This window comes from Zosterops lateralis (genome assembly GCF_965231275.1).
Source record: "Zosterops lateralis genome assembly, chromosome: 3".
NCBI lineage: Eukaryota > Metazoa > Chordata > Aves > Passeriformes > Zosteropidae > Zosterops > Zosterops lateralis.
The window spans coordinates 5204653-5217509 of NC_139764.1; the positions used below are offsets into that span (position 1 = coordinate 5204653).

A 12857-nucleotide genomic window follows, 5' to 3' on the forward strand; every position below is an offset into this window, starting at 1 on the left:
CAGTAGCCAGGGTAGATTGAAGCTATAATGATGGGACTGTTATTGTTTTATTTGAAATGCATCAGATTCTAAGTCAGTGATAGCCTCCTGAATTAAGAGCCCTTCTAATTAAGGGAGAAGAGTTAAATCTTGATCTTCCAGGGACACAAAGTCAAAAAGCTTTGTGTAGATGGGTGGAAAGCTGCTGATTGCATGGAGGAATGGATGATGTGAATGGATGGCATGGAGCTGCTGGTGGGGGTGGCAAATTGATTAAATGCAAAGGTTCATTGATTTAGAGGCTGCCTGGGTGATTTATGTTAAATTATGGTGAGTGCAGTTGAGGCACATGTGAGATTTTCCTTCCAAAACATAAATGAAATAAGCCATTTACCAGCTGACTTGTGTTAATCAATTGTGAACCATTTGTTTATTCAGTTCGGTTTTGTAGCACCACAAATAAAATGGGTACACACACACAAATAAAGGCAAAATTAGCCTAACACACAGTGAAGCATATAAAGCATCATTTTAGTTTGAAAGTGCAGTTAGGGGATGTCTTACATGTCAGATAATAGCTTGCATTATCTTTTTAATTGATTACGCATATAACAGGTTCTGACTTTTTGGCAGAGGATTTGTTGGCTTCCTTTGCCACAGACTTATGCCACAGCTTATTACAGTGTAGAAAAATGGAATACTGAAGGATTTAAGAGGCTTGTTTTCTGTAAATTCTTACTCTTCACTACTGAAAGATAATTGCCATAAAACTGCACAGACCGTCTAAAATGCTGTCAAATGTAACAAAATACTTTTTTTTTTTTTTTTTTTTTTTTTTTTTTTTTTTAATTTAACCTATAGAGTTAAATGTATCATAGAGTGGCTTGGGTGGGAAGGGGACTTAAAGATAGATCATCTTGTTCCAACCCCTCTGTCATGGGCAGGGAAAACTTCCACTAGACCAGGTTGCGCAGAGCTCCATCCAACCTGGCCTTAAACACCTCCAGGGATGAGGCAACCACAGCTTCTCTGGGAAACATGTGCCAGTGACTCACAGTCCTCTTAAAATGAGCAGAACAGTTCAAATACCTACAGAAAAGTTATGAGGTATTGAAGAACCTTTTAATGTCAAGAACAGAAACTTCACATCCAAAGCCTGTAGCCGCAACACAATTTGGTAAAGCATCCCCTCTTCAAAATTCCCTGTTCAAAATTTACTGGAAGCAAACCCCAGAGATTTGTGTGAATGGGAAGAGATATCTCAAGTGTGAGGAGCTCCTCTGTGAGGAACTTCCACTGTAAATGACCAATTATGTCTGTGGTGTAGTGAAGGCTATCCCATGGAATCTAAACCCAGACAGGCTCCACTCTATAGCCACGGATAACTCTGGGATTAAATCTGCTGCTGAACCTAATCATGTTGGCAATCTCTGCTGCCTGTGTGAGGTCTTATGCTGACCAGGAAGCCCTGGATATCTAGTATGGGATTCTCAGGTCTAGTCCTGTGGGTAATTCCCTTTTCTCCTCTTTCAAATCTCTTTAAAAACTCTTTTCAAAGTTCTTTCATCTCCCCAATGTAGGTAGGAGAGTCGTGTTTGCTGCCTCTTTGCATGTGGATCAGTATATTGATGATCAGATGCTTTGAGCCAACAAGCTCTGCCTTTAAAGTATCAAAAAATCAATTTTTTGTACAATTTCCTGTCACTCCCATTTCCAGACTTCATCAAGTCAAACATTCTGACAACCTGACACCAGCCAGATACACTACTGGGGAAAATTTATACATAAGAATGTTCCTGCTTTTGCATGGGGAAACAACTTATCAGACTTACATGCCTTTTAATTTTATGATTTTTCTAATAAGAATATTTCTTTTTAGGGAATTGACAAAAACTGAGCTCATGTTTATAGCAGACACATTTAGGAAATATGGTGAACCAGGAAGCTGCCAGACAATTTTCTGGTCCTTTCAACAGTCAGACTGTATTTAACATCACAGTTTACATTACAGATAATATTAAATAGCATATGGTTACATTCTTTGGATTAAATCCTAGTCCTTCCTAAGTGTTGTGGTTTGAGAGCAAAACGAATGAGAGGCTCCAAGTTAGAGATATAATTTAATAAGAAGAAAGGTAAAAAGGTAAAAGTAAAATAAAATAAATGCAATAACATGAAGGATCACTGACAGAGTCAGAATACAACCTGAGCAGGATGGTGGAAGCAGTCCAGATGAGGTGCTCTTCCTGAAGCAGTGATCCTGTAGAAAGGTCTGGTAGCCCTGCTCCTCGGGGAATCCAGTGGATAAGTGCTACTTGCACTGTCCCACATACCAGCTTATATCCAGGTGAGAATGCTTGGCTCCTCCCCCTGGGCAGAGCATCTCACAATGGGATGAGGAGTGTGAAGTGGGTCCTTGATGGCCCATTAAACAGAGATAACTCCTGGAGGGAGTTACCTGTGAGTCATGGGCCAGGCATTAATGGGCCATTAGCAGAAGACACCCCAAAGGCAGGGGCTTGGGAAAACACTAGCCCACCTGGTTTCAACAGTTCATGAAGATGGTGATAGAATAAATACTTTGTGTACATCCTACACTGCAACCCAGGACACTAAGTTAGTGATATAATTTACATTGATTTAAAAATCATACTTATTGCCTGATTCATAAGGAGTATTCTTCAAAAAAAAAAAAAAAAGGTATCCTTGGGAGAAATTTCAGCCTGGAAAAAGCAGGAATGCAAGTTGTCACTAGAGTCTTGTGGAGTCCAGGGGAAAGCAGAAAGTGAACAAGTATTAACTATTTTCTGCTGGGCAGTTTAGCATGGGCAGTAGAAACTCAGAGCTCAGTTCTAAAAAGCTGGTTGTGATTCTGCAGCTCAGCTGTGCTTTTTAAGCTCTCTCACGATCCATCTGTTGTAAACAGTGACAAACGCGAATTCATTGCTTTCTTTTTCTCTATTTTAAATTTTTGGCGTACGTAAGAGATCAGAGAGAGGTTTGGTTGGCTTCCAAGAAGCAAACTGATGCAATTGGGTTTTGTGACGCTCTCAAAGCACAGAATAATGGTACTGTAAATTATTTCATGTGTTTTCCCTGAGCTCACTCCATCCAGCTTTGTAATTAGGTCCATGAGGGCCAAATGCAGGCCAGATGAAGTCATTTACATTCCACCTGCCTGCACTGGAGCAGATTTTGGACTATATATAATATGTGGGAGTAAGTGATAAGATTACCATGAATAGTCCCTCTGTTCCGTAATGATCATGGGGAATTCTAAGAATGTCTGAAGAGAAGCATCTTTCTTTTGGAAGGAATTTATTTGTAGCTTTAGGAGATTTAGGTTTCAAGGAGGTTATAAAGTGCCTATTCAGACTATTGCCTGTATCTTTATAAGTAAAATAAAACCCCAAATTGTTGCTGTCAAGCTGTTTCAAGTGGAGAATTTTTTTCATCAGAATGATAGCAAATTTACTTTGAAAAGAATAAAAGTATGCCTTATAAATTTTTCCATGGCAAGCTTCGCTGAGGTGAGCACAATCACAGGATTAAATTTGTGCAAGATGAAAAGATCTGGGCCTTTCTGTATTGGGGTGCAACTTTAGGCAACGTCCAAGTGGTCTTGCAAGAAGTCCCAAGTGAAATTCTTGTATAAGGCTTTGCTTTGAGAACATGCTGAACTGACAACTTAATTTCAATGCAGGATGCTTAGGACGGATCCTTTTTTTTTTTTCTTTTTCCAGTGTCAGTTAGAAAGAAGTAGTTGACAATCTATGCTTTTTTTTTTTTTTATTATGTTGGGTAATCTTTAATATAAAACTTACTGAAAATCACTATAAATAAGAATGATCCATGAAGTTTTATGTGTCAGTTTATTAGAAAGAATTACAAAATGAAACAGGGTTAGCATAAAATTTGAGTGAAATTTAATTTATACACTGAAATTGATTAGAAGATTTAGGTGATGCATTAAAATCTCTGCCAAAACTGTCTTGTTAAATGAAATCCAAATTTCAACTGTTTACTCATAAAGTCCAACCACTTGGATGAAGGTATACACTTGTCTCTTCAAGTTTGTGTATTTCCTTTATACATTATTCCTCTTTGTTTATTTAGTAGTATTATCTATTACATCTCTAAATACATCAAACTCAAAATGTCATCATAGTTTTTATTGTTTACACTGGAAATGCTTAATTTGATATTTTAAGATTGGGATTTCTTTACTTCAGTCCTATGTTAAATGTCTGTGTATGTTTTTATTCAATTCTAACCAGGATCACTTGACCATAGTGAGATCATGAATATTTGTGTGTGTTCATGAACTTTTCTCTGGATAAAAACTTTCCAGTGCTGAAACCATTACCATTTAAATGATGTGAAAATATTCAAAGCTCATTTATCATGTATAAGCTGCAACAGGAATGCTTTTTAAAATGGGAAACAGCAGAAGGTTTAGTGAGTTCCATGAGTCCTGTGTTGCTACAGATGTATCTTGGACTAATGGAGTTAAAATGAGAATATAAATAGGACAGCACTACGTGCCTGTACATGCACAAGTGTGGGTTCTCCTGGCACTGCTGACCCTTCTCCACTGGGCCAGCAACAAACTTCAAGTTGACTTAAACAAATATCCCCTAAGTGGTTTTAAAGGACAAAAATGGACACATACAACTCTCCAAAATCCTTTATTATGCTCCAAGTGAGTAGTAATAAGGATCACTCTATTCTTTTTTTCTTTTATATTGGTGGTAGAAAAAGATATGGAGGAGGAAATCTGTTTTGATCAGAGTTCTGTGAAGAAAAAGGAAATAACAAAGAGACACTAAATGTAAAATATGCTATTTCTTTTATTGAGATTATTATTTTGCCTTGACTTTATTATGTTGTTACAACCTTTTTATGCTGCCAAACTGTCCCCAACAAAAAAACTTCATCAATGTTTCATCCTTAAGAACACAAGGTGAAAATTTTGGGAAACATCACTTGATATTTCTCCTTGCTGTTTTTCCTTTGCAGTCCTTCACAGAATTGTGCTATTCAGAGCATGCAGCCCTCACCAATTATAACTAAATTTTTATTTCCTATTTCTGTTCTATTTCCACTGCTTGCAGACTACTAGCTAGGGTTTAGCACTTAATTTCTTTTCCATGTATTTATTTTCTACCTTTTGAGCACAAAACTTGGGTCCATTTGCACAAATCCCCGTGCATTTTGCCGCTTTCCCACTTCCCTTCATGTGGCACTCTGGGAAGGATATCCCTTGAACCCTCCTGTGCTTGGGAGCTGTGGAGAAATTCTGAGGGCCTCCCTAGTGGCACCTTCTGAGTGTGGGCAAGGGAGTGCACAGTCCACTTTTAATGCCCTGATTTTGGCTGATTGTTTTGGTGCAATGATTTCAGTGTTCCTGCTCTGCTGTGGACAGTTTTTATCCCTCCTGAGTCACTGGGGAGGGAACCAGTGATGCCTCAGAAGTAAACAGGGGGTTCCACCAGGGTGAACAAGGCAGTTACTGCTGTGATCAAAGAATTTTCTTATGTTTTTCCCTCTGTTCCTGCTACAGCCTGTTTTACTGAAAGTTTTTGTTTGTTTTCTGTGGCAACCATAGGCTTCCATTAGAGCATTCTGCACATCTTTGCAGCTGGGATGTGGGTATATGTTAATTTTTTACTTCTTTTCCTTTTTTTTTTTTTTCATGAAGTGCCTTTGTGGGTTTGGAAATCTTCCTTTAATATTCCAACTTGAACAGAGGAAACAACATAAAAAAATTGAGTGCTGTAGGAAGTAGGAGTGATGTATAGCTCTGTCATTTCAACACACAATCAAAATCTTATCAGATACAGAATCTCAAAATTTGGAAAACTCTCTTCCCCACATCAATTTGGACATGCCTTCTACTGCTCCATTTACAACCCTCTGTTGACAACAATGTTCTTTACAAAAGCAACTTGAAATCACAGCCTTTGCATGCCTTAAAACATTAATCCCTTGTTCCAACATGTTGTAAAATGTCAACTGCTTGTTAGCACGATGCAATTAAAGCACACGTAAGGCAGCAGTGAAGAAAAAGACAAAAGTTCTGGCCTGCATGAAATAGAAACCGAAATGTGAGGATGCAGGTCCCTGTTGTATTGCTCTGGGTATAAAGTTTTCATAGCTTTTTAAGTTTGCTATTCCCTCAGCTGTGCTCATGTTTCTGCTTGTCAATCCAAACCTTAACCCTCATCACTGAACTCAGAAGAAAAAAGAAGGAAAGAGGCAGGGTTTGATTTTTTTTTTTTTTTTTTTTTTTTTTTTTTTTTTTAATAAAATAAAATAAAAAACGTTGTGAAATGAGTTTGGCACAGGGAAATTGCAATGGGCAGCTTAAACTGTAGTCTTTGTGTAATTTCTGTGTTCTTTGTGTTATCCACATGTAAGGTTTGAAGGCTCTAATGCAGGTGTTTATACTTGGATGGACAAAGCCCCCACTTTCCCTACTTTTTTGCTGTGGGATTTTTGGGAATGTCTCTAAGAACGTGTCTTCTTCCTGCTGCCAGAATTAGGATAAATTGATCCATGTGATTTAGCCAGAAGCACTTTGTGGTCTAAAATCTACCAAGACAACTCGCCAAGATAGAACAACAGTACTGCTCTTCCCTCTCCCTCTTTGCTGTATCCCCAGGTGAATGCTGGCCTTCTTATTTATCTTCCAAATGGTCTAGCAGTCCTTGTGTTAAGGCAGAAATTACTGCTCTGCCTGGAATTCTACTGCAGTGCTTCCAGTCACTTTTTTTTTTTTTTTTTTTTTTTTCACAGCAAGAATAAAATATTTCAACTTTTAGCATACTGTACAGCTGCCTACCTACACTGGGCACCAGAGAGATTCTGTATTGTTGGCTTTGGCAGTTGCTAGATCCAAATACTGCTCCATTATCTTTTTGTTTGTGTGTGTGTTCTCTTAAAGCAATTTAATGTTTGAGTTTTTAGGAACAAGCAGAAAATGTTTGCTGTCCCCTCCCTCCGGGGTTCCTTTTCCTGGCAGTACTCTCACAGTGCCATTAATGTGTCAGCTGTGTGGAGAGAGCCCCTTTGTTGTTGTGGGCTTTTTGCTGCCCAGGCTCTAGGAGCAAGGTTCACTGAGTGCACAGGTGGAGAGCCTGTGGTGGGAGCAGGACATTTCAGGGTCAGCTGTGCATTTGGTCCTTATGGATTTTTAACTTGTCTTCAGCTTTAGGTTAGAGGGAGACAAGTAGAATTGAAGCAGAGGTGTGTGTCTTATCCCTGGTACAGCAATGGTGAGAGAGGATTTGTTCTGCGCCTGTCAGGGGTGGGTAGCTGGAGTACAATCCATGCTCAGGTGGGAGTGGGGTTGGATCCTGTGCTGCCTCATCCCCTCTGTTACTCAGCTGCCAAGCAGTGTCTGGCACTGGTAGGTTTTTTTGTTGTTGTTGTTTGTTTGTTTGTTTTTTTTCCTCTGTGATTGGCATGATTATTGGTGCCATTTGTAGCTTTGCTATGATGCTGATTTAAAAAAGACAATATGTAAAATTGTTTTAAATAATAAAGAGCTTAAAAAGCTCTTCCATGTTATAATTTACATCCAGCTATATATTACTATCAAGGATCAACTAACTGGAATATATCTTAATAGTCTGAAGGGCCCGAGAACCATTCTGTGGTTTCCACTGTGTCTGGAAATTAGCTGAGTCCTGGCATGCATGGTGTAATCAGCAGGTTTCAGTGTGGTGATTTATAAATTATACAAAATGGTTTAAAGCTCAGCTTCACAAAAATAAGAGAAATGGATTGCCTGATGTGCAGCAGGCCAACTGTGTGACTGTGCTCTCATTTCTGTGACTGCAAACTGAGACTCACCCTGTACTTCAAGCCTGTTATTGTTGATAAAATTAATCATATACTTTGATGTATTATCCTGTAAGTATGCACAGAATTCCCATTTGACAATCCATTTGATAGCTTAAGGAGGCCCTGGACTCCAATTAGCACCATGTGATAGAGTTAGGCCTCAGTGCCACCTCTTGTGAATTCTTAGTAAGTGTTGCCAATCAGCTGCTTATATATATATATTTAAGTTAAGAAGCAAGACTGGTAAAAGCAGGTGGTATCCTTTATCAGGCTGACTGCTGAGACCAGCCATTAAGCTTTTGGACACAGGCTCTTTTCTGGGGCTCTGAAAAATAGTTCTGATAATGTCACCTCATCATGTGTGTGGTCTTGCTCCAAAAAGATTTGCAGTGTTGCGTTGGAGGTTCCAGTTCTTTCCTTGTAAAAAGGTGACTGGAGATGACTTGTGAAGCTGTGGGAGGAAAAAAGAATTAAAATTTATATAAAATGTCCCTTTTGTTGCCTGTCCTCACAGGAATGTTACTGGGATTTTTCTTCAGTGAACAAGGCTAGGAGCTATTCCATTTTTGTGCCTTAATTTCATATAAGCTTGAACTTGCTTCTCCAGAGGATGTTCACAGAAGAATGAGATGTCAAAGCCTGTTCTAGAACAGTTCTTATATCCCTGACAAATGGAGTTGTTCTTATGCTTGACAGGCTCACTGCACGTTGCCTAATACAGGAATCCATTTTATGCTGGACCAAGGATTGTTTTTTTTCCTGTTTACAGAAATGTTTCAAGTAAAATTCATAGTTCCACCTGGAGTTAATTTTAGAGTTGTCCAGCTTTGTTTGGAATCTGGATATGAGGTAGGGCTTGTGTTGGTGAAGTCCATTTATAGACTTCCTTATGGCAATGAGTGATACCAGTTGTCTCTGCAAATCTTTTTATGCACAACTAGTGTATAAATTATCTCAAAGTATTGCTTGCTCTTTCCAGAGATCAACAGGCTTCTGATAACTAATTCCATTTTTAAAAAAAGAACCCAGGAAACTGCATAAATTTCTTTTCTGTGCTTCTGTGAAAAAAAAAATCAGGTAGTGTTAGTTTGTAGTGCAGAATGCAAAGCATGGAGAATGTGAGCAACCCCTCTATGAGACTGTTAACTCAGATTGAGTTTGTGTTTGCCTAGTGCTTGGCTGATCTTGGCAGATGGTTGGCAGCAAGCTGGCAGGGATTTGACCTGTGCTAGTCATGGTCAGTGCTGTCTTTTCTAAGGGCAGGAAAAAGAGTGACAAGGTGTTGCAGCTCCTTCTGCTGTCCTACTCCTACAAACTCAGCTCTGGTGGGTTGTCTGTCATGACTTGAAGAAATGGGTTTATGCCTTCATTTTCAGAATTGCTATTTTAATTAGCCCTTTAATGGTTATTTTTTTCTTCTTATCTCACAGCTCCATCTACTGTTGGTGCACTTAGTGATATTTAATCTCAAGTTTTCTCTTAAACTCACACACACAGCAAGCAGCTGTTTTCACCTTTTGTGCACCCTTGGACTTCAGTGCCTTCTTTGTCCTTCTTGTTTTCCCCAAAACTTCTCTGCTGCTTTCCTCTTGCCTGTGATGTGCTGTAAGTGCTTTGGGCATCCGCAGGACACTTTTGTGAGTGACAATTTTATTAGTTACTCAGCTCTCTTTGGGTCTCAGACTAAAGACTGCTGCATGAGAGGACTGCATGGCAGATGGGTAACATCTGCTGGAAAAGTCTTCTTATCTGTGCACACGTCTAATTGTTATGTTCCTGTTCCTGTAGCAAACTTGCCTTGAGAGTTGCAGTCTTCCTTCACTTCACCAAACTGAAATGGTTTCATGGGTTTTAGCCTCTGTCTCTCCTGGCTCCATGTACATCAAGCATCAACTTTCCTTTTGTACTTCCAGGTCTCTTCACCATGATTCCTTTCTCCCTTGCTCTGTTTCTCTTCCTAATTAGTAACATACTCTCACCCCTGACCAGTTCAGGGCCCAACCCTTTGTTGTTTATTTTTTCCATTCTCCACTTCATACGCTTTTTGTGGCCTCTTGCAGCGAAAGATGTGACCACAACACCTGATGAGCTGCCTCATTATCCTTCTTCAGTGCCTCAAAGTCTCTTTTCTGTAAGCAAGGCACAGATTTGAGGTTCTTGTGTATTTCCTCACTGCTTCCAAGGAGCCCCCAGTTTAGCTGTGTGTATCTCTGGCAGCACTTCCCACAAGCTGTTTGGGATGTGGAATAACTCTGGCTTTGTTTCAATTCCTGGTATAATTCCAGACAGAATGGCATGTGGCCTGGCAGTGGTACTAACATGTCCTTGCTAAACATCTGAGCTGCAACAGGGTGAAGCCTGGCCACATGGCAGATGGGATGATTAGAAACCTTAGGAATGGATGTGCACGGAGATCGTTATGTGTTTTGTAGCTCTCATGCTGTACTCCTGTGATAGCACTCCCCTGCTACTGGAGCTTGTCTGTTACTCATTCTGGAGTGAAATCTTCCCAAGTTTATGGTGCTCGTCTAAGGAAGACATGAAACACAATTAAAATCAGCTAGCATTTACTCTGGGAAGATATAAATGTGGCAGCACTGTTCAGCTGCTCCTTTGTGATGATTATTAATCATTCAGGATGCTTTATGAATGTTGAAAGCTGTCCTGGTGTGGTGCAGTGGGGAATGGGATGCTTCATCCAGTGCTTCCAACACTCCCAGCTACAGCCAATCCTGCTCTGTGCAAAACATTTCCCATGAAGGATTTAGCAGTGGCATAACCAAATCCTGTTCTGAACTGTTTGTCTGCACACTGTACTTTTGTGGACTATGGGAGGGATGTTTTTGCAATAGCGAGATCTAGCAGATAACACCAGGTCTCATACTGACCGTATTGTTTTGTCGCTTCACAGAAGGAAGAGTTTCCCAGCACATCAGTCTAATTACACCACTGTTTATCCACCTAGTCCAGAACTCCTTTGTAAGTTGCTCACTCATAAACTAGAAATCATAGTTGAGTAGCATTTGCAAATGTAATGCACCTGAAGCCTCTCCCTCCCTCAATGCATCAGTTTAAACTCTCGGTCCACTATTGTATGGTTTTCAACCAATTGTGTGTGCACACACACATATATAGGGATATCACTTCATATATTTTCCTGTAATTAGAATGATGAAACTTTTTAAGAGTATCAAAGTGACTTAATTCAGCATGTAGTTTGTAGGTCTTAATTGTTTCACAGCAGTATTTGCTTACAATGTTTTATAATGTCAACCTACCACCATTTGCACTTTCTGTGGAAATGTCAGGCTGTGAACCTCATCAGGAGCCAATTTTGTCCTTAAGAACAAAGGGAAAGACACATTTTTTGTACTATGGTGTAGTCACTGCTGGAGTTTCCTGTCTATTGCAGAGACATGAACAACTTGCTGGTGTTGGAAGGGAGGCCAGGGAGCTGGGAGTGCCACTGAAGTCTGTTACCTGATCCAATGGCTTAAGACAGCCAAGAACCAAAAGAAATACCTTTATAACTGAGGAAAAAGCTTGGGGAGCAGTGGGGAGCCACTGAAGTGTGTGGAGCATGGGTTGCTGCTGGGAAACTAGTGTTTGGTAATTTTGGAGATAGTGGCATTATTTCCACAATTAGAGCCTGCTCAGTTTGTAAGGGAACAGTCCAGGGTCATGATATATACATGAGATAGATAGATAGATAGATAGATCTATATATATATATATATCTATATTTATATCATATGTATATATATATATGACCTTGACTTGTGAAGAGGAACTTTGGGGAGTAGCAGTTAGAAACTGCTTCTGTACAGCAAGGCTGCCTAAGCTGCTCCAGGATTTCAGATGGACTCCAAAAGTGCAGCTTAACAAAGCCTTTTGGGCTTGCTTAGCTCTGGTTTGGTCCATGCCAACCTCAGTAATTGTCATGGCAAACCTCAGGCCAACAAAAACATCAGCAAAATGCTCTATCTAGTTCTTGTTCTCACTAAATGGGAGACTTCTCCATGACTGAATTCTGAACTCTGTTGCCATGGACAAGTGTCACACAACATTGAAGAAACTGCTGCAGAGCCTGCAGACTGATAACAAATATTGTAATCAGTGACCCACACTTAGAAGCACTTGTTTTTCTTCCAGAAAATCCAGTTTTTCAAGCCCAATGGAGAGTAACTATTCCCCTAAACAATTCCTTGTGGTACACCTCTGGCTGTCTTGCTTCTTAATGCCTCTCTCTGTGTTGTGGGTCTCTAATCTGTTGAATTCTCTTGGAGAAATGAGGGTAAGGTTCAGTAATGACAATCACTACTGAGTGACTATCTCAAAGCTGTCATCTCCTGGGCCAGTGTCACCAGAGGCTCTGGGTTACCCAAGTGAGATACTCTCATGGAGGGCAGTTGAGAATGTTTCAGTCTTTTTCTCTGCAATCTGGACTATGCAGAAGAGTTTACACACAGAAAGCAGTGATGGAGAAGGGAGTATTATCTTGTACAGGGATTACCTGGAATTGCCTTTGTCACCCATAAAATGGGTTTAGCATTCAGCATTTAGCATCCAAACATCTTCCATTCTCTCATCTCACATTCTCAGTTCCATATTTTCCATGGATATAAAACACAGAGTATTGCTGTATCTTGGCTTTTCCCTTTGTCCTTGCTTGTCATTCAAGTGTCACTGATTAGCCCTAAACTGAATCTCTTTGTTACTAGTAATAGTGATTAGAATACTTGAAAAATATTGCTATTTTCCTGAAAATAGAGCTAGTGCTGGGCAGAACCTACTAATGCAAACTTGATAAATTGTGGGTGGATTTTGTATTCCCAAAGGATGGAATAGACAATAGCATGGCAACTGACAAACAACAACACAAATAATTTTTGGCATTCATATGAGGCCAAGGAGAATATATGCTGCTCAGAAATCAAGTGGCTAATGAAGTATGAAGTATTTGGCTATGGCAGAACAACAATATCCAGTCTGTCCTGGAGTTCAAAAGCATTTGCAATGTTGCAGAGTTG

At 39.7% G+C, this 12857-nt stretch overlaps 1 protein-coding gene across 9 annotated transcripts in view; it reads left to right on the forward strand.

The window, feature by feature from the left end:
* The window catches only part of PLCB4 (phospholipase C beta 4), a 187259-nt gene that overhangs the window by 55629 nt on the left and 118773 nt on the right, over window positions 1-12857 (forward strand). For 2 of the 9 annotated variants that reach the window (XM_083857442.1, XM_083857440.1), the window contains one exon: window positions 10739-10806. The exons of the other annotated variants lie outside the window; for them this stretch is intronic. The gene's annotated coding sequence lies outside the window, so the exon portion shown is untranslated. The remainder of the gene's footprint in view (window positions 1-10738; window positions 10807-12857) is intronic. 9 annotated transcript variants of the gene reach the window in all.